Genomic DNA, 20,662 nt, shown 5'->3' on the forward strand with positions numbered 1-20,662 from the left:
AATCACTTGAACAGAGTGCAAGCCAATTTTTACTTTAAAAAATGTTGTGTCCTAAGGCTCTCTTCTTGAACTTCAAAAGCATACTTCATAATTACTCTACCTATCAAAGGAAACTCAATATTTCACCTCCAACCTCGCTCTGCTTGTGTTATAATTTTTAATTGTTAATAAATTATATTAATTTTAAACTGGTTATTCTGTCTTGAAATTACATCTTTCAAATGGGTATGCAAACTTATTTTAAATTAACATATTTACCTTAAAATTATATATCAGTAATTTGTTTATGACTTTTCTTGCCTCTTAATTCTTATATTAGGATTTGAGTCTTTGGTTAACTCATTTAATTTTATTTGAAAACTGTTGTCTCAATTTAAGAGTCCAAACCTATTTCATAGACCTTGATATCTCTGGCAAGCAAAAACTTTTATTTATCTGGCATATTTATATAGTTTTGCTTGGACTCATGGTTATGCACTGCAAGGTCTTTTGTCACAGCTGGAAAATGTGGAGGTCCTGTTAGCAATCTAAAATCTGATCTTACAGATGCATGCATTCACTCTTAAAGAATACAACACATTGGTGTTTTTAGAGGGGCTACATTGTTTTATTTAGGTTTTACTTAAGGCACAGTCCTTGCAAATACTTTCAAGAAAGTCAGGCATGGCAGGTAGGGTGTTTTCTGTGGAGGAGAGGGTGCCTCTGGACAGGGAAGCAAGGTTCAGTGCATATTCAAGTGTGATAATGAAGGCATCATTCTTCACAGATTCCCACAGTCAGCATTTAAGAGTCCTCACTGATTTATCAAGGCTGATCACGTGTTTAAATGGATGAATAACAGTTGCAAAATGGTAGAAAAATTTCAGCACGTTGTTGCCAAAATGACATAAATCAACACCCATGCTTAAAAACTCCAGCATGCAGAAAATACCTTCATGGCAGGACCAACCAAAATAGCTTGCAGAGTCTTGTGCCTGAGAGGAACCTGTGCAGGGAAACAGGCAGGGAAGTTCACACCCAAGCAATGCTCAGCTGGATTCTGAGGCTCTCGTCGTGGACCAAGGCATCCTGGAGCACACTGCAAAGTGAAAAACACATCCAGTTGGTGAACGCGACTACATGGCTGAACAAAACACTTCCCCATTGAAAGGAAAATCTTCCCAGAGATGCCTTTGGGATTTCTGGGCAGAGCACAGGAAAGGAAAGCAAAGCAGAGATTGTCCCTGGAGAATAAGTTGTCAGTATTACGTAAAGATCAGTGCCTACAGGACACTATTCAGTGCTAGGTGGGTACTCTTTAGTCTGCAGTGTGATTATTTTTAATCAAAAAGATAAGATGAGGACTGTCTCACCATTCCAGTAAATTACATATCTACATTCAATTTTTTTTTTTTCCAAGTATCAATAGATGACTTCTTTTTTTTTGCCAATTCTAGATGAACTCTGGCTACCAAATCTATGAGACAAATAGCCTGTGTCTCAGACTGCTACTCCCCAAACATAGCACATTTTATCATCTTGCCCTCTTTATTCTTTATGCACAACAGTCTACCTCTAAGAAAGAAACCTGGTCCTGCCCTTCCTTCAGCCAAGCTCTCTGCTCACAATGAAACCCACAGAGTCAATCACCTTTTCTGAGTTCACTTATCACAGGAAGATGGACTAAATCACAGGAAGATGGAAGAAGTACAAGCACACCAACGAAGAACAGTTTCAAACCAGATTCATGGTCTTGAATAAATCTCAGGGCAGGCTCCCAAATCCCAGCTCATGAAGATGAAAATGTAGCTCCTAATTCTCCCCATGTGTTTCAAACATAATTTTATGAATGAAAGATGGGTCTTCTTCCCAGTTGCTCCCTTCTAGCACAACCCACCCAATTCCAGATTAACCCACCTCCTTCTAGTTCCATCTCCTCTGTGTGGTCGAAAATAAAGCAGGGAGCTGCACCAACAGAGACACTGGATTTCTCCCTGCCAAAGGAGCAGGCACATGAGGTAGGAGGCAACATTTGCTGGAAGCCCAGATGTTGAAACACGTGTTTTTCTCCAAAAAAATGAAAGAGGAAAGACTCATGTGGAATGAGGCAGTGCAGTTCCTCTCTTTTATGTTGCGAGAACTTCCAAAAGAGAAGTTTCTTTCAAACAAAAGTGAGGCATGGGTAGTTTTCCAAATGTTCTAGTTTATTTATGATAGTTGTCTTCATTTAATGAGCAACGTGTCTTCTCTCAAGTCTGGCATAGCCACTGGCTGAAGCAACAGATGTACCACGCTGATGATCCTGAAGAACAAAAACACATCTGTCTGCAGTAGTTCCTTTGGACTCTGAGGACCAAGTGTACAAGCCTGTGGGAACTTCACAGAGACTTGAAGTCCTAATTTATTCATTGTTGATTTATTTACATACATTTACATGCAAGAGCTTCAGTGCCATACAATAATGTATATAGAAAATTGTAGGATACAAATTACATTTTTTTCCATATTTTAATATATGAAGAAAAAAAATAATAGAAGAAGCTTTAGTCATCTATGAAATGGCATGTTGTTAGATCTTTGTGTATTGAGGCAGGCATTGGACATTTTATAATGTACACAATTGGCACACCTGGGAAAAAATAGACACACTGCTAGCTGAAATGCCTAATCTCTTCTTTAGCACATTTACGGTTTAATTACAAAACCTACTGAACAATTAAAATTCAGGTCAGCACACTGCAGCAAGATCAGGCTTTGATGTGGGGTCAGTATTGGTCACAGTCCTGTACTCATTACACAGGTTAATCAATTTGGTGGAGTAAATATGACAGGACTGACCAAAAATCAATGTAATTACCATTGCTCTGAGAGCACAGGCAAGCACAGCTGGTTTATGTGTTTGTAAGTGGTGTTTTTGTCTAACAAGCAGAGACCCAGAGCTGTTGGTGTAAAGCAGATTTGTTTCTTCTGTGAGCAGAAGAAATTGTACGTGTGGCACGCAGCAGGATGTGCACCCCCATGGCAGCACCCTCACACACACACACAGACACACACAGTCAAAATGTACAAATGGACTGGTACAGCTGGAATGGGCTGGGAATGTGTGTTTATGACTGCCCCAGTGTCACTGTCATTTTCTGAAAAATCCCCTTGCCCAGGATTCTTCTCCTGGGAAGCTGAGAAGCCTCAGAGAAAAAGGAAAACAATATTATCCCATTTGCTTCTCCTGTGTTCTGCTGCTTTGGAATGCGGTTGGAGATTGTTTATCCAACACGTGAATTGTTTTGACTTAATGGCCAATCATGGTCCAGCTGTGTCGGGACTCTGGGGAGAGTCACAGGTTTTTCATTAGTATCTTGTTAACCCTTCTCTAAGTATCCTTTCTCTATTCTTTAGTATATTTTTAGTGTAGTATTTTTTAATATAATACAATACCATAAAATAATAAATTAGCCTTCTGAGAACATGGAGTCAGATTCATCATTTCCTTCCTGCCACGGGGGACCCCGAAAGCACCACAGCCCCAGCTCATGAGACCTCCTGGTTTTGGACACTTTCAAACAGTAACTACTTAACAGAAATGGGTCCCTACAGCCAGATCAAGGATTGCTTTCTCTTGCCCAGACATGGATTCTTCTCAGTGCCCAAATAACAGAAACCCATCACAATCTGATCACCATATCAGATTAATAATAATTAATTAATAATTATTAATTAATAATAATCAGGTCATTGTTTGTCCAGCATGAGGGATGTAAAAGGCAAAAGTGTCAAACCCCTCTGAACTGGAGAAGAGAGATTGTTGCTGGTTTTGGGTGGGATGCACAGAGTTTGCTTCCTGCCCTGAAAGCCAGGAGCTATTGGGTTGTTCAGCCTGGGATTTTTGCAATAGTCACTGAATTTCTGCTGAAAAGAGTGACAGTGAGGAGGTTTGAGCTGGGATTTTTGCAACAGTCACCAGCCTCCCAGGGAAATGCAGTGAGAGCTGAAGAGTTTTGATCCCTCGCATGGAAGTTGATAGCAAATTAATATGCATTTCCATGGGGGCAGGAGTAGGTCTGGGTGCCACAATCCCATAAGCTCTTTTGAAAATCACAGCCTTAAATGGTAATATGCTGATATTCCAAATATGTGGGGTTAAGTATTTTTTTTCTAATTCTTAAAAACATATTTGTCATAATTTTCTTCTGCCCTTCAGTTCCTATGAGATAAAAGGAGTCTGGCTTTACACCACCAAGATTTACCAAAGTAGTTCCAGAGAAGTTTTAAACCATTTTCTACAGTATTTCTGAATTTTTTTCCCCAGTTTTTCTTCCTGTAAAATGTGTGCCCTGCAGGATGTAGGACCGAGGGCACTGTCCCGGCTGAGCACTTGCCTGAGCTGACTCTGGGGCATTTGCATGGGTGTCACAGGATCCCTGCTGCTCACCCTGGTGGCACCGTCCCCAGGACAAGTGACCGAGGGAGGGGCTGCAGGGACAGCCGGAGGGCGCAGACAGACAGCGCCTGACAACAGGGCACGGCACTGCAGTGGCCTGCTGGGCTCTCACCAGGGTGTGTCACAATATTAACACAGGGCAGTAACGAAAAAAATGCTTTTTTAATAAACCATGGGTCATCCCTTTGTAGACCAGAAGTTTAACTGCTGTAGAGACAAGGTCTGTGTCTCCTTGTGCTTCTTCATTGGTGCCTGCTTCAACAGCCCCTTTCTAGACTACAGGAATAACAATAACAGGAGCCTTAAAGTGCTCCTTACTACAGTGCTAATGCTTAGTACGAGGAGAAGGCGTTGATGAACACATCTTTGCTGCTCATTTTGTGTTTGAGTCCTGCTCCCTACAACACTCTGCTCTCTCGTGCTCCTCACCCACCGCATTTAAACGAACAAACCACGTTTTCTTCATGTCATCTCCAGCCATCCCAAGAGCTTTGATCACCAAAGGAAACATGTCAGAGCTGGCAGTGCTCTCATTCTGGGGAAAATGTTGATAATTTGGACTTATTTTTCTTGTGCATCAGAATGACAGCAAGTATTTTCAACTGGTTTAGTTTTCCAAGGAAGAAAAGCACTCTGGTCAGGATAGCTTATTTCACTTAGCTTTAACGTATCATTTGTAGGCTGACTTTATTTATTTTTTTAAACTATTTTATAATTGCCTCCTAAAAAAACCCCAAAAAACAACAACAACAAAAAACCCAACAAAAAACCTTAAAGGAAGAAATTGCTTGGAAAAAAACACTGAAATCAAAAAGGACATATTAATATCTTACTTTTATATTTTGAAATAAAATTCACTAAGATGACCACAAAGCCACTATACATTCTTCTTTAAAGAAAAAAAAAAAAAGGCATTTTGTGTGGAAAAGCATTCTGAGCTATTTTTCATGGAGAAACTGAAGTTACCAGGGACAAACACGATGTCTGTTTGCTCTCTGTCACCCACTATTACCAAGTTTTACTCCCAGCTGTTCTGTGGACTCCCAGCTGCCTGGGTCACTGCAGACACATGGGAGCAGATAGTGTGTAACCCCCAAACTGAGTTAGTGGAGTACAAACACCCCACTAGGGACTATAGAAATATATATCTGTAGCAGACTGGGAAGTGTCAGTCGCTGGAGCCTTCTCTCTCACCCTTCACTGCAGCAGAACAGGTCCCACCATGACCTGACCGTTTTCCTCTATCTCCAGAAACCTCACGTGGCTCCTTTTTTATTCCCAAGTCTGGGAAACACAGGCAGTGCAAGGGCAGCGCAGTGCAGAGCCAGCAGGAGGTGCTCCTATAGCAAGGAAATCTGTCCAACAGAATAAATCCTACATCTGTGGCACCAAATTTCCCTTCTGCTGTAATACAAAACACATTTGGCGTACTCCAAAAAGGGCTTTTGGCATAGCAGGGGAGCCAGTTTGGGCTCTCCTACTGCAGAAATCTAGATGGATGCAATATTTCTCTTGTTTTTCAGTTACTGTAATCAAGTATATTGCAAAGGAGAAAAAAATAAATGAAAATATGTTGTTAGGTTCTAGTAGACTTGCAATTTCTGAATTTCTTTTACAAATGCCCATAGAGTATTCCGTCTTTATCCTCCCAAGTCACTGAGAATAACACATCAAAGAGCATGTTTGCATTTCTATAATAGATAACAGCATTGACATAAGCTTCAGGGTTCATACAAACTATAAACTGAATTACCAATCGCCTGTCTCACATATTTATAAACTGTAAGTCGAGCCTGGAGAAAAAAAAATTCCAACTACAGGTGAAATAATTATTCCAGAGCTTTTAAAGAGTCACTTCTGAGGTGCAATCTGAATTCTGGGGGATGTGAATTATCAGTTTGGTTTTTGCTAGCCTCTGCTTGCATAGCAGGAGTCAAATGGTAACCTGGGCTCTGCTGATCACTGCCATGGCAAGGCTGACATCACTGTTTGAACAAGAGATTTGGTACAAGCTGCAGGTCTCTGTGTCCCCTGGCTGAGGAAGGAAGGGATTTCCTCCTGCCGCGCTCTTGCAGTGCCTCCAAAGCTCAGGAGAGCTGGTACTCCCGGAATCCTCCGAGCCCCAACAGAGCAAGCCCTGATGGCCCAGAGCTTCTGCTCACAAACCTAAAACTATTACAGACTAGGACACTTCTCCTCATGCCTTAAGGTGGAAGAAGAAAATTCTCCTTATTTCTGTAAAGCTCACACAGGGAGTGTCCATTTTGGGAGAAACCCTCGTTCTCAGGTGAGGATATGTGCCAGTGGAACACAGTGCCTGTAGACAGCTTGAGTCATTCATGCAGCAGCTCTCTGTAGGGGTTTGTGCTCTATTGTCAGAAAGGAAGACAAAGTGAAGAGGAAAACATTGCTGAAAAGGGTTCTCGTGCTGCCTCATGCAAATGTGTTGGAAGAGAAATTGAAACCCACAGGTGAATATCACTTTTGGAGCTCCAATACTGGTCTGAGCTATCAGCTCCTCACCAGAGCTACCCAAAGCAACTCTTCTGCTGCAGCTGCTGCTCAGCGTGTCCAAAAGGAGAAGTAACAACAGGAGCCAGAGGAAATAATGGCAGAGGATTTGAGGTGGGATGTTCTTTTCCTGGGTAGTTTGACAAAGACCAGCTGGACTCTAAGTTGGACATGTTTGTCTCTAAACCTCACACAAAAAAGAGTAGACCCAATATTTTAAATTAATTTCTCAGTAGTATGTGGTTCTGGAATATACAACAGCATGTAGGCATTTAAGACATGCAAAATTAGGATATTTTAATTATTACAGTTCTGCTTTGAAAATTCAGACCTCTCCTGTTCAGGACTTAAGAAACTATCTTGTCTGAAATTACTCCAATTTTTCATCTTAGAGACTTTATATTGCATCAGCCCTAAGTTCTTCTCCACAATACAGATAGGAAGAATCCATTTCCTTGTGGATCCCCTATTGCATTATGCAAACACTGGAAATCCATTAAATCCAATATTATTAACGACCCTGTAACTGAAATGATTACCTGGGGGCTTTTAGCCATATGACAAGAGCTTTTCTTGAATGTGTTGGCATTTACTTTCTTGAAAAACCTTTTCTGACAGGAGTGATTCCAAACAAGGCCAGATGTAACATATCCAAAGTTTTGCCACGTGGTGACAAAACCAGCCTACAAAATTACCTTTTGGAGAGTCTCTTAGTCCTGTCAGCATGATCGATTCTTGTTCACTTTAACTGCACCACTGTTGGCATTAGGATTTGGGGTCAGAGCAGCAAAAGGGATTCTGGTGACAATAGCAGCATTCACGAGCTCTGTCAATGCAGCATGGTTTATTTAATTCAGCAAACACTTAGCTTTGGCAGCAGAGAGAGGCACAGAAATGTAGACAGAAATATTAAGGTAAAAGTGCAGAGAAAAAAAATTCTCCTGGTTAAACCATGTCTAGATTCAAAGGAAAATTGAGGGGGGAACAAGGGAGTCTTGGGGTTTTTTTTAAATTTATTTTATTCCTGGCTTGTTATTTTTCTGAAATAGAGTCCTGCTCTTGTGCTGCAAGAAACATGAGGTGAGGATCATTCAGTGATGAAGGCTCTGCAACTGACAGATTACAGGACAGATTCAGCTCCCTCTCTTCAGCTGCGCTTCTCTCTCTCCTTTTTCTCTTTGGATACATTATCTAAGAGGATCGATACACAGGAGTGAAGACAGCTCAGCTTTCTCAGAAACAGACGCAGCACTGAAAAGACACTCCAAAGGGCCCTAAAAAGTACTTGACTCTTGAATAGGTTAGTATTTAAAACATTGGACTCTATAGGTGAAAAATGAAAAACTGTTCCAGTAGAATATGCACCAACACTTTAAAATGGAAGTTTACAAACAAGACACCCTTTGTTCAGTGGCACCATTTCCTTTGGTGTTTGGAGGTTTTTATACTCCTTTCTGGCTCCAAACTGCCTCAAAGAAACTGAAAATAAATCTTGCTCCAAAATCTTGCTGAAAAAAAATACTTCTAGGTTGAAACACAGAAAAACCCACACAAACTTGAGGGGATGGCGTACTTGACCAAATCCTGTGAAACAACTTAAGAATTTGGTAGCAATGGAGAAGTGGGGCAGATCCTCATGCACATAAAGAAAAAGGCCAACACAACCCCAAAACGTGGCTGATAAATAACATGCAGGTGCAATTACTATTGAATGCCCCTGATATTTCCATGTGACATCATACTCTCAGGTGTCTTATTTTTTCTTTGCTCCAAATGGCTCACACCTTTTCTGCATGCACTACTCCATAGCCATCACATCTGACAGAGCTGCTTGTGCCAGATGCTATGAAATTTGAAGGAGCAAGGTGTGACCGATTTCACAGGGGTCTTAGGATGAGGGAAGAGACGAGGATCTGACTCCATGTTTCAGAAGGCTTGATTTATTATTTTATTTTATATATTATATTAAAACTATACTAAAAGAATGGGAGGAAGGATTTCCTCAGAAGGCTAGCTAAGAATAGAATAGGAAAGAATGATAACAAAGGCTTGTGGCTCAGATTCTCTGTCCGAGCCGGCTGGGCTGTGATTGGCCATTAATTAGAAACAGCCAACATGGGCCAATCAAAGATCCACCTGTAGCATTCCACAGCAGCAGATAATCATTGTTTACATTTTGTTCCTGAGGCCTCTCAGCTTCTCAGGAGGAAACATCCTAAGGAAAAGATTTTTCATAAAAGATGTCTGTGACAGCAAGGGCTCCAGGGTACTGTAGTTGTTGTGAGGCTCCTTCAGCTTTATGGAGAGTTCTCATCTTCCCCAGGACAGCATCAGCAAAGGCTCATCATGGACTGTAAATCACATCTTCCTAGGCTGTATCCAGCAGAGGTGGGTTCTGAGAAAGGAGCTGGGCTGACAGAGTTGAATGAGCAGGTTTGTGCTCTTCTAACCATTTCACTTGGTTTAAGCTTTTAAAGCCTTACAAATTTAGAGAGCTGTCCTTATAGTTTTTATGTCAATTAAATAAATCAGTATTCCTGAAAAATGCCTACTGATAACACCTTCTGGTTATACTGGTTGGCCAGACCTACTCACCTTTACAAAAGAGATGGTGAACTGTTTACAGAGATGGTGAACTGTTTATCCCTCCTGGGATAAGCACTTTGGTTACTGGCACAGCCCAGCACACTAAGTTGCACAGTAGAAAACCTTTCATTGCTGAGGGAAAGTGCAGCCACCACACCAGCCCAGCTAGGTGTGCTCACATTGTCCCACAGCTACGTGGTCTGAACTCAGGCAGGGCAAGCAGGCAACAACAAATAAAAGGTCCTGGTTTGGCTGCCTCTTGGCAGGGAGAGAATGTGGAAACCACTTCCAGCAATCCTGTTGGGCACGGTCTCTTCCTTCCTTGGCCTGATAGCAGCCCATGTCTCTCTCTGGGATCCTGCTGCCACACAGCAGTTTTGAAAGAAGCTCAGCCCTCGGGTCAATCTCAAGCCATGCATTTTCCACATCACCCAGGTGATGGCTGGCATTTAGGCTCCTGACAGAAGAAAAAGGGCAGAGAAGTAAAATGTTAACTATTACACACTTCCTAAGTTACACTACACTAATGTCTATCATCAGGGAATTTGAATACTGGAGTAGGCTATGTGTGGAGCTGGAGGAGTCACTGTCCCTGGAGGTGTTTAAGGAAAGATTGGACATGGCACTTGGTGGCATGGCTTAGTTGACATGGTGGTGTTCAGTCATAGGCTGGAATCGATCATTTCAGAGGTCTTTTCCAACATCATTGATTCTGTGGCTCTGTGGTAGGGATGGATCTCAGAATCAGCGTCAAGAGTGTTGCTGCTGCTGCCATTTCCTCCTCTACCATAGAGAGGAGTGCTTTTGATGGGAGTAAGGCACAAAGGATCCTTTCCTTGCATGACAGATGACAGCCACCACAGGCAGAGACCCTCAGCCTGGTGGGAGGATGCCCAGTGGGAGCTCTTGCACTTGTGCAGAGCCCCACAGAGCTGACAGGCAGACACTGGCCCAAGCACGATGGTTACAGGCACCGCTGCACACTGAGTTATATTTAACACAGGAGCCTAAATTACACAGCAGATCAGGAGAGCTCCCTTTGAAAAGGCTAATAAGGTGCCACCTGTTTCCCAGGTCAGAGCCAGGACTTTTGAAGGCACATATGTTTGACAAGCCCCAGATCAACTGAACAAAGTCACATTAAGAGGGCCCCCTCCCCTGCTCGGACACTGGGCAGCTGCCCCGAGCCTGGCAGGAAATCAGGAGCAGCCCCAGGGGATCCTGCAGGCTTCCCCAGCTGTGGGAGGAGTCCACAGGGAGGATGTGCAGCAGTAGCAAGGGAGACTAAAGTGTGACTGAGGGGACAAGGAGCTTCTGAGAGATGAGAATGAGCTGAAGGAATTCATTTCCCCAGATGAGGATAATTCAGATAAGTTCAAAGATATGAACTTCCTCCAGAGCATAAGCTTCTCTGGGGCAGAAACCTGTTAATTTGGAGAGCACACCATGTGTAACGGGCTGTGTGGGCAACTCCATAAACCATGGGGTGGAGCAAGAGGGGAGACCTTCCTGCCCAAACCAGACATTCAGTCACACAACATCAAATCCACAGCCCAGCTCAGGGTGTGGATGAAGTAAACCCATCTTATTGCAGCTCTGTGCAAGAGCTTGCATAAAGCAATGTACCTGGGCATCTCCAAGTGCTGTCCTGTGCCCTCTGGATCCATCTCTGCAGTCTGCTTCAACTGTATTTTTCAAAACATCCATAGTAGTTTCACCATTTTAATATCCACCTGCAAAACCTCCCGATGCTTTGGGTTTTAGTGAACCACAAACTACCTTAAAAAATGCAACGTTAAATTAAAGAATTCACTGCTCATAGCTCCAAGTAGGGAACCAAGTAATTAATATACAGCTTAATCTACAGCTTCTGCTATCCTTATACAGCTCCAGTACTTTGGCCTGCAGCCCCTTTGCCTTAATTGCTCTCACTAAAGATAGCACTCTTCTAATGCAAAATAATCTGGTGAATCCTATGCCCATATCAGGGCTAAATGCACAATGTTTAAGAGGAAGAGAACTCAAAATAACAAGGTGTTTGTTTGCATTCAAGGAAAAACTTTACTGAAATTCAAAATAATATATTTTACATGAAATTAAATCCCATTAAAAGCTGCCTTTTCTGGTTATCTAATATTATTCTGGTTATGGCTAATATCTGATGGATGATCCTTTGCTAACTTATAATGGTTAAGTTAGCCACAGCCTGTCTGCATGCCAAAGATACCCCCTTTAAAGAAAAATAAATACCATGGAACGCTTCTGATCTTTCTCGTATAAAGATTTTTTTAATGAAACACTATTTAGATGCTTCACAGCCAGAAAACACAAATAAATGTAATAAAAAGTAGTCTTGGCTGTGAGAGAGGTCTGAAAAACTGAATTCCTCAAGGGACAGACAAATAAAGCAGGGAAAGTTTTATTTCATTATCAACATAGGTAGCAGCATGCATACATCAGCTGGTATCAATCTTGGTTATAGCTTGAGGCCGGTGACTGACGGCATGCTGCAAATTCAGATTCTGACTTTTCCATCACAGCATGCATTTGAGTAATTTTCTGCAGTTTTTGATTTTCCAATCTGCACTCCTGTGCTGCATCACCTTCCATGTGCCCGGAATGGCTGCCTGCAGTTGGGTGTTCAGGGAGTTTTTAGGCTGGAAGTTGTATCCAACCAGTTGTTTCATAGACAAAATGAATTTGCTTAATCCTTTTCTGAATCCATTCATCCTGTCAGACTCCATAACATCTTGCAGCAAGAAACTTCATAATTTAATTACACATTGTTTAAAAAGGTGCTGAAGTTAGTAAAAGTTATTAAAGTCTTTTAGCCAGGAAGAGTATTTTCATCTGGAGTCTCTTGTTTTGTTGAAAAGCCTTGCTGCGTGGGCAAGGGCTGGTGGCTCAGCTGACGACTGAGGCTCACCCAGACGTGCAAGTTTTGCAGCTGCTCCTTCCTTCTGACCAGCACAAAGCAGCAGAGGAGGCAAGGTAGAAACAGGAGGGAAAGCACAGCTTTCTGTGGAGATGTACAGGCCAGAAGCTGGCTGATCAATGATGGTGTAACCTGGCAGATGAGCAACAAGGGCCACAATCCAAACCCTTGCTTCCACCCTCTGCAATAGCCCAGCCAGCCTAAAGGGTCCCCCTCTCTCATTACCCTTCTCCAGCAGGGCAGAAACCATTCTCCTCCTTAGGCAGGGCTTACTTGAAGACAGCCTGAGCATCCATGCTCTGGCTGAGCTCAGCAGTAACCACAAGCAGTCTGGGAGACTCAGAGCAACACCACACAGGGAATTTTGGAATTTTATGTGACACCATTCACTTACAGTTTTCTCCTCTACCCCACACCGTCCTCAGCGTCACCCCCCTCAGCTCTTTCTCAGCACGGGGTCTCATCTGTAGGTCCTTGCTCCAGCACAATTATGAGTCAGGTTCTGCAGGATTTGACTGAAATCTCTTTGCATGTGATATTCTCCTTTGACAACTTGCAGAACTTTTGCTCACATTTATTTACTTCCCTCGGTGTTAGAGAGTCTTTCTGAAACTCTTAATTCCAAGCCAAAACTGCCTGTTTCCCCTGGACGTGGACACAAGTGGCCCATGAGACCCACTCAAAGGAAAATGGAGCTGAAGGTGAAATGGCCAGCTGCAACTCAGACTGATCTTGTTCTTCATCAAAAGGTGAGCCCTAACTGCTGTCCCTATAGGTTGTGCCTCTCTGCCTTCCAGTCACCATGAAGACTTGTATTTTCAGATCATTACCAGACCTGAAACTGTGAAGCTGTGATGAAGCTGAGATCACAAGGCTCTGAACAATACCCCAGACTCCTGCAAACTTCTCTTTCTCTGGCACTTCCCTATCAAACAGTGCTGCCTTTGACTGGTATTCAGCTGTTACAGTTTAATACCTCTGCCAGGCAAATTAATGGCACTTACTTCCATGGAAAGTGAGAGATGGTACAGTAAAATAAGACCCAACTCCGAATAACTTTCTCAGCAAGAAGGAAAATTCGCCACCTCATTACTGTCCTTAAACATTTTCCCTGGGGGAGCGCCGCGTGTTCCACCGAGCACAGCAGGGTCCTTGGTACAGCCTGGCTGCTGCTCCCCCTCCCCATCCAGCTGCGTTTCGGCAATGGATTTGGTCACACAAAGGTCAAGGAATTCAAAAAAAGTAAATAGGAGTCGTGTACTGCGAGCACACATTCACTGCATTGCTGAACTGTCTTCCTAACCCGGGAGTAGCCTCCCACACTCCCATGCCGTTAGTGCACAGCTGCTGCTGGAAAGTTGCCTGCAGAGCCTCTCTCCCCTCCCACCTCTTTCAAAGGACCTTGTCTGGAGCTACCAGGCTTCTGCTGGCAATATTTGTCAGGGAACAGAGGACTACTGTCACTTAAAAACAAGCAAAGGATTACAAGATGCTTTGATTTTGTTGGGAGCACAGAACGGGAGTGATCGCCATTTCAAAAGCCAGAAGGAAACACTGGTGCACAGTCAGCTCTGCATGGTCATTATATATTGGACAGAATATATCAATTGGTGTATGCTGAATTCCAAAACAGGCCAAGCTAGAGCCAAGCCAAGGGCTATTGTAAAAGGGTGACTGTTTTACAAAACACCTCATATACTTACAGGGCTCCAGGTACTAATTTTGCACTGTATAACCAAGTACAAATAGAAATAAACATTTTCAGTATAAGGCTTCCAACGACACGTGCACAAAACCCCAGCAAAAGGCCCTTGGGGGCTTTCCCTGGTGCATCCAAGAAGTTGCAGCGTGAGACACTTGCCAGCACTCCTGAGCCCAAGCTAGAGGTGCAGAAGCAGGACTCGGTTGGAGGGGCCTTTGAAAGCCTGCCCACAGACACTGCCCCTGGGTGTGACATCCTGGCTCCAGGGATGGAGAAAATCTCATCTGTTCTGGGACACGTATAACATTTATTTATTCAGGAGCAGAACTTCCCCCTCCAAAAAAGTAGGAAATGTTGACGTAAATGGGCAAAACTGCTGCTCTGAAATTAAAACACATTTCTTCAGCTAGAATCTCACATTAATGTGGCGTCCCACAAAACTACCAAAGTTTGGATTTTCAAAGGCCCCTTCAGGGATATTTTACTGCACTCCCTTTGAACATCTCTTTGGTCCTTTCAAAAATGCCAGGCTAAAAATCCCTGCTGGGGGGCAGCACATTGCTGTGCTCTTTTCAGGTCTTACCTTTAATACAACATTAACCTCAGATTTTGCATTTTTCCAAGCGTGGCTTTCTGGGTTTAGTTCTGAGTCCTGCGTCCCCTTTTATCCACATGCTGTGGATTACCTGATCTGATGAGTCATCAGAAATAATCCTGCAACTGCACAGCCTAATGTAAGGGTTAGTTTGCAAGCTACTTTGTGTCATCACTTATTTCAATAAACCACGCGACTTGCCCTGTATTTTATCTTGAACTAAAAAAAAAAAAAAAAAAAAAAAAAAGAAAGCATCCACTAACTACCAACTATTTTAATCTCAAAATAAGATAACAATGCGTTTGTGAGATCTGAGCCACCAATGCCTTCCTCTAAACAAAAGCTCTTACAGTAAAAATGCACTGGTAAGATTTTCCCACTCAAATCTCATAAAGTCCATGTTGTTGCAAGAGCTAAGAAAACCTAGCTCTTTAAATAGAGTAATTCTGGGCTAAGAACATTAATGGCATCCCAGAATTGGAAAGCTGGATGTGTAAATTAAAAAGCAAAAAGCACATATACACTCTTAATATCCTAATACCTATTACATGTGATCTCTTTCAAAGTAGCTTTAAATGAGAAGTGCAGTTACTCTTTGATATAGCTTCTGGAAACATAGCCAGGATGCCCTTTGTTATAAATTTGAAAAATGAGCCCGTATTTCATAAAGGCTCATAATAAATGAGCCTTCAAAACCAGAAGATAATATTTCCTATTTGGTTTTTTCTCCATTTAAAATATAAATCTGCACCAAATACAGAATAGTTCCCTTCACTCGGCAGAATCCTCTTGACTTGACTGTTGGAAAGAATCCCTCTCAGCCACCATGACAGGAATGATCCTAAGTGCAATGAGAAGTCCCTTCCACACCACACCCAGGTTCCCTCGAGGTTACCAGGAACTGGCATCAGCATCATCTGGAGGCCACGGCAGGTGACCCACCCCATAAACAGCTGGGCATAGGCCATGGAGTGTGAGCCACAGTGCCTGCAGTCCAAACCTGCCCCAAATCCAAAGGCATACCAGATATCTGGACACTGTGCTTGTAAAAGGAACTGCACCACCAAAGGTATTGTGCCTGGTACAACACAAGAGTGAGAGAGGACACTGGGTTTTCCCCCCAAAAATCCTGAACTGTTACTTACAGCTTTCCCTATGGTGTTTATCAGAAGAGTCTCTTTAAACACAACAATGCATTTATTCTCACAGGGTAGAAAATGCCTTAGAGGTATTATCCTTGTTTTAGAGGCACAGGACAGGTCCACATTTGCAAACACATCCATACAAGCTGAGGCAGCCCGGGGCTGGCTCCCCAGTGATGCTGTGCAGCAGCGGGATGTGCAGGACACCAGCAATAACTCTGCAGAGCCAGGGCTAATCATCACATCCCTGCTCTGGCCCTGCTCACCCCATGTCCTGAAGGAGGAGGATTTATTTGCTTCAGAAGGAATTTGGGAATTCAGCCTATACATTCAACTTGCACATAAATCACGGGTGTTATCTAAACGGGGTGGCAAACGCAGACCCGGGGAACACGCATAATTCAGTCACATTGCCTTGAAAAGGCACCGAGAAGGCTCGATTGGAGAAATGTTAAAACCTAACACTCTTTGTTGTGCTTTGCAGTCCTGAGGGAGCAGCGAGGGCCGGGTGAGCATTCCCGCAAGCCCGGGGGGGCAGGGTGTGCAGGGCAGCGGGGCCCCGGGATTCCCGTGGCGCAGCCCGGCGGTGCCAGCCCAGCTCGGAGAGAAGCGCCGCTGTCCCCCGGCAGCGCTGTGCCCGCCGGGGAGCCGCGGGGAGCAGCGTGGGCTGCCGCAAAGGGCGCCTGGCCCCCGGGACACCCACCCCTCGGGGTACCACCCTCGGCATCGCTTCCGAGGAGGAGGAAAAACCGCGGGGGGGTTGCCCAGAAAGACTCCCCTGGAACCCCGGAACGGGCCTGGCGGGCGGGAGAAGGGGATATCTGCCTCGGTTGCCCAGCGTTTCTCGGGCAGTACGGGGGAGTTTTGCCCCGCGGCCGCGCAGCCCTGGCCCGGCCGCGCTCCTGGACGGCTCTTCCCGGCGGAGCCCGCTTGGCTCCACAGCCCGGCGGCTTTAAACAAAAGGCTTGGTCTGCTGGTTCGTTGGTTGCTTTTTATTCTTTTATTTTTCTTTTCAGAAAACAACTGCAACCCCCTTTTCCGAGAATATTTTTTTTCCCTCCTCCCTCCCGCCGGTCCCCCCGACCACTATGTGCTCCCCCTGCTCCCCCTTGCCTCTGACTGGCACGTGTCCAGGACGGAGGAATTATTTTTTCCCCCCCCTTTTCTATTATTTATTTATTTATTTATTTAATTTCACTTTATTTCCACTGCACATTTCGGCTCCAGCTCCCCAAACTCTTTGATCTCCCCCGCTGTCTCCTTACCCGGAAGAAAACCCCGGCTCTCTCAGCTGGGAGCTCGGCGCACACGTGGGCGCCCTGGCGCGCCTCCATGCTCCTGCCAAATTTAGTCACACAAAGAGCTCGGGGGGGGAACCGGGGGGGGATGAAAGGGGCCGCCGGCGGGACATCAAAGGCGCCGCCGCCCCGCCCCACTCCCGCCCTTCCCCTATATAGGGGGCGCCGCCGGCGGACGCCGCTTCGCACGCGAGAGTGTCCTGTGTCCCCCCGCCCGCTCACTGCCCCCGGAGGGGTCGGCATCGGCACCCCGGGTCCCCCCTCTCAGCCCCCCTGAAGCTCCGCGGGCTCGTCCCGCTGTCCCGAGCGCTGGAGCCCAGCCCGCCCCGGACCGGGTTTGCCCTCCCCGGTCGCGCCCCCCGCCCTGAGCCCGGGCAAGCCGGGCTGGCCGTCGGGGAGTGCTCCAAGTGCGGGTCCCTTCAACGCTGAAAATGCAAAAAAACCCAGCAAACAAAACCTCCTCAACTCACTCTGAAACGCTAAAACCCACTCAAACGACCAAAAAAAACCCTGCAAAACCTGTCCAGAATTAAACAACAAAGCCAACAAACAAACAAAAAACAAAAACAAAACCACGAGAAAATACAAACTCACGCTTAAAGCAAAAGAGAAAAAAAATAAGAAACACCTAAAGCGCAAAAATCGCCGCTATGAAAGTACCGAGCGGCGCGGTAGCCGCTGCGGAGCCGGGCGCCGGGCACGGCGGCGGGCGCGCTCCCGGTGGCCCGGGGAGGGCGGCGGGTCCCGCCGGGGGCGAGAGCGGGGCCAGCGTGGGGCGTCCCCGTACCCCGGGCCTTGCCCCCCGCCTCCGGCCGTGCCCCAAGGACTGCGAGTAAAGCGACAGCTTTGCGATGTCTCCAGTCAAATCTGACGTTGGAGTTGACGTTTCCTGAGTTTATCTTTTTGTCGTAAATCATTACGGTTTCCACACACACATTCCCCCGCCCCGGTCCCGCCGCCCCCACCCCGGCCCTTTTTTGCCTTCCAAATCCTTCCACCAAAAAACCGATCCGGGAAAGACTCCAGCCCACGTAAAGGCACGGCGGAGGGGCGGGGGGAGGCTGCTTTTCCAGAGGGACGCGGTAATGAAACGGAGGAGTGGTCAAGCTGCCTGCTCCCGGGCCGCCCCGTCGGGCGAGCGGGTTCCAAACCTCAGCCTCTCAGCGAAGGTCTTTTTTTCAGAACGGGAGCGTCCCGGGGCAGCTTTGCCCGCCCCGGGTGTCCGGTGCCCGCCGAACGCCAGGAAAGGGAAGAGGGGCGGGAGGGATGCGGAGATGCGCATCTCCGCTCAGGAACCATCCCCGAGTTGTCTGTCGTTTTCCAAACAACCGCTTCTCCATCGCCTCTCTGCAGCCGTCTCCGGGAGAGAGGGGGGCTCCCTGCATCTGGGGAGCACTGCACAATTAAGCCCTTTCCCAGAAGTTACATTTCTAATTTCTTCCTTTCTCGATCATTTATTTCACGCACTTGTTCGACTTGGCAAGTCCACCCCCCCGTTTCCCGCTACCTCGCTCCCTTTCTCGGGGTTTGGAGGGTCTAATTTCTCAGCTGGATTTTAATTACCCGTTCGAGGACGATTACGGAGAGCCGCGGGCGGCGGCGTGGGCAGCCGGGCTCAGCCCGCCCGTGTCCCGGCCGGCAGTGCCGCCGTGCCGAACCCAGCATCTGCCGAAAACGGATTGAGCATCCACATGTTCCCGTTCCTCCGGCTCCCGGCGCTTGAAGGTTTAGCAACCTGACGGGGCATGTGCAAAGCACAAAGCGCACTTTTCCGATGCCAAAATACTGGGAAGTTGTTTCCTGCAAAATGTGCGCCCGTGGTGTTCGCAAAATAAAAGTTGCGGATCCTGACGTTCCCCAAGCGCAGTACCTGCTTTTGTCTGGATGATTTTTTTTTTACTGCACCCGTGCCCTGTCGCCGGCTGATACTGGATCAGCCAGGAGCTAACGGGGCAGCGCGGTGCTGGAGGAACGGGACAGGGTGGAGGGGTAAATATCCCTTACTGCTCTGGCTCCATTTACCGCTCCGAAACTGGGACGAGCTCACCCCGGCGGGTTTCTCCCCGTCTCTCAGGGGCTACCACTCGTTTCTGCCGGGCACTTGCTGGACTCAATGGGGATGTCTTAATTCTGCCCTTCGTCCGATGCGGGCGCGGGCAGAGCCTGGTCAACCCCTCGCACACTTCCCACACCGGAGCAGCGCCATGTGGCGATGGGGAAGGCTCAACAAAGCAGCCGTAAAAAAGCAGGTCTGTCTGCCCTTCCCGGGGATGCAGCTAGTGCCTGTGCCCTCCTCGGCGGGCTCTTGGCTGGGAAGGGAGAGGAGCGGCAGCGGCCCAGCGCACCCCCGCGACGCGGACACGCACACACAAACACACACATGTGCGTGTAGGTACACACACGGACACAGAGGCTACTCCGCGCAGCCAGAGCAAAGTTTGCCCGGGGGCAGCCCCGCACCCGCTCCCTCCCGCCCCCTCCTCCCTCCCCGCTGGCGCTGGCCCCAGCCCCCTCCTCTCCCCGCCCCCGCCGCTCGGCCCTCCCGGCCCGGACACGGTGTCAGTCAGGGCGGCGGTCCCTTTCATCTCCGCCGCCCCCGCCCCGCCCCGCCCCGACGGCGCAGGGAGGGAGGGCGGGAGCGATGCTGAAGTTGCGCTGCCGCCGCCGCCCCGCGCCCCACCGCCGCCCCCCGTGGGGCGCCGCGCCCGCCGGCTGCGGCAGGAGGAGGCCCCGCGCCGGGCGCTGAGCGCGGAGGCGGCCGGGGGCGCCGTGCCGGCAACTTTTTCCCCTGCCCGCGGGCACGGAGGGAAGCGGGGGGGGGGGGGGGGGGTCACCTCCCCGCCCGTTCCATCCCTCCCCTCCTGCTCTCCCTCCCTCCCGGGGCTGTTTCTTCCCCGGCCCCCCGCCCCTCGCGGTGCCGCCGAGCCGAGCCCAGCCGTGCCCAGAGCCGCGGACGAAGCGGCGGACAAAGGCCCGGTGGGTGCGCGGCACGGGCAGCGCCGGCCCCTTCCCCCGGGACGCCCCCTCCCCCTGCCCGCCTCCCCCCAGCCATTTTAACTCGGTCCCGCCGGGGTGGTGGCAACTTCGCTCGGAGGGGAAACGCGGGCGGGCTCCGCTCCCCTCCGCGTCTCCTCGCCCCCGGGGTGAGCCCGGGTCCCGGGGGGATGGAGGGGGGTCGGGTCTCCTGGGGGGCGGTCCCTGGCGCGGTCGGGACACGGGCGAGCGTATTTCGACCTATTCCGGCCGTGCGGCGCGTTGGGGCGAGGGTCCCGGGACGTCGGTGTCGTGCGGAAGACGGGGTACCTCGGCCCCGAGGGGGCGGGCGGACGGGCGGGCGGGGGTCTCCGGCTGTCGAGAGCAGCCCCGAGGAGTTCACGGGATTTTTCCTTCTTCTCTCCTCCTTCTCCTCCTCTCTCCTCCTCCTCCGCCCTCCTCCTCCTCCTCCCCCCGCTGCTCCGCCCGCTCCCCTTCCCGCG

The 20,662-nt window shown here is 47.7% G+C and overlaps 1 protein-coding gene and 1 long non-coding RNA gene across 7 annotated transcripts in view; one reads left to right on the plus strand and one right to left on the minus strand.

Moving 5' to 3' along the window:
- Window positions 1–592: 592 nt before the first annotated feature.
- LOC139592224 (uncharacterized) lies at window positions 593–20,581 on the minus strand. The gene is made up of 4 exons (XR_011679942.1): window positions 20,490–20,581; window positions 9,524–9,971; window positions 1,897–2,281; window positions 593–1,078 (listed from the first exon to the last, which is right to left on the minus strand). It is a non-coding gene; the product is annotated as an uncharacterized lncRNA (long non-coding RNA).
- Window positions 19,853–20,662, plus strand: part of LEF1 (lymphoid enhancer binding factor 1) — a 70,871-nt gene continuing 70,061 nt past the window's right edge. For 3 of the 6 annotated variants that reach the window (XM_071431778.1, XM_071431780.1, XM_071431777.1), the window contains exon 1: window positions 19,853–20,162. The gene's annotated coding sequence lies outside the window, so the exon portion shown is untranslated. Of the gene's footprint in view, window positions 20,163–20,191; window positions 20,330–20,662 lie in introns of those variants that run through there. The other 3 variants (XM_071431782.1, XM_071431781.1, XM_071431779.1) reach the window with 3 other exon arrangements.

Source organism: Agelaius tricolor, unplaced genomic scaffold (assembly GCF_023055355.1).
Source record: "Agelaius tricolor isolate 1412-34295 unplaced genomic scaffold, bAgeTri1.0.p SCAF_8, whole genome shotgun sequence".
NCBI lineage: Eukaryota > Metazoa > Chordata > Aves > Passeriformes > Icteridae > Agelaius > Agelaius tricolor.